We start from the raw sequence: 1,374 nt of genomic DNA, 5'->3' as shown, positions 1-1,374 counted from the left end.
GTGTATGTGTCTGTCTGTGTGTGTGTGTCTCTGTGTGTGTTAGGGTGTTTGTGTGTGTGTTTCTGAGTGAGTGTGTTTGTGTGTCTTTGTGTGTGTCTCTGTGTGTGTGTGTGTGTGTCTGTCTCTGTGCGTGTGTGTGTCTGTGTTTGTGTGTGTGTATCTATGTCTGTGTGTGTGTCTGTGTGCGTGTGTGTGTGTTTCTGAGTGTGTGTGTGTGTGTCTGTGTGTGTTGTGTGTGTCTCTGTGTTTGTGTGTGTGTTTCTGAGTGAGTTTGCGTGTGTGTCTCTGTGTGTATGTGTCTGTGTGCGTGTGTGTGTCTGAGTGTGTGTGTGTGTGAGTCTGGATGTGTGTCTGTGATAATATAAGAGCCTGAAGCTTCTCCTCTTTGTTTGTCTCTCTCTCTCTCTCCAGACTTTAATAAGTGAAGCTGTGTGAGAGCCAGAGGGAAGAAAGGAAGAAAGAGAGAAAGATAGAAAGTAAGAACAACATACCTGAGTCTGGGAGAAAACATCACATACAGAAACACGACAACCTACCTGAATGTTTTCAGCTCATTTAGACTACAGCATCACTTACAACAACCTTTACATCCTGTTATAGCTTCATATTCTCTGGTGGGATTTTTGTGTGTGTGTATGTGTGTGTCTGTGTGTATTTGTTTGTGTGCTTGTGTCTGTGTGTCTGTGTGTGTGTGTGTGTTTGTGTGTGTTTCTGAGTGAGTTTGTGTCTGTGTGTGTGTCTGTGTGTGTCTTTCTGAGTGAGTTTGTGTCTGTGTGTGTGTTTCTGAGTGAGTGTGTGTGTGTGTGTCTGTGTATCTGTGTGTGTCTCTGTCTGTGTGTGTGTGTCTCTGTGTGTGTTAGGGTGTTTGTGTGTGTGTTTCTGAGTGAGTGTGTTTGTGTGTCTTTGTGTGTGTCTCTGTGTGTGTGTGTTTTTTTCTGAGTGAGTGTATGTGTGTCTGTGTGTCTCTGTGTGTGTGTGTGTTTCTCTGTGTGTGTTTCTGAGTGAGTTTGTGTGTGTGTGTGTGTGTGTCTCTCTGTGTGTGTTTCTGAGTGAGTGTGTGTGTGTCTCTGTGTGTGTGTGTGTGAGGTGTTTGGATCTGTGGATTAGCAGAAATGAAATATAAACTGTACTTATTTGTTTCTCACGGTGCACACTGTTGTTGTGATTACTTCACACGTCAGTTTATGTCAACAAACCGTCACGATTACTTTCACACAGAACAGAAATATTATCCGACGATAAAGCTCCGCCATTATTCTGTGTGTGTGTCTGTCTCTGTCTGTGTGTTGTGTGTGTGTGTCTGTCTCTGTCTGTGTGTGTATTTGTGTGTGTCACTGTCTGTGTGTGTATGTGTGTGTTTGTGTGTCTCTGTCT

Source organism: Perca fluviatilis, chromosome 24 (genome assembly GCF_010015445.1).
Source record: "Perca fluviatilis chromosome 24, GENO_Pfluv_1.0, whole genome shotgun sequence".
In the NCBI taxonomy this organism is placed as follows: domain Eukaryota; kingdom Metazoa; phylum Chordata; class Actinopteri; order Perciformes; family Percidae; genus Perca; species Perca fluviatilis.
Note: the sequence above shows the minus strand (reverse complement) of the source record.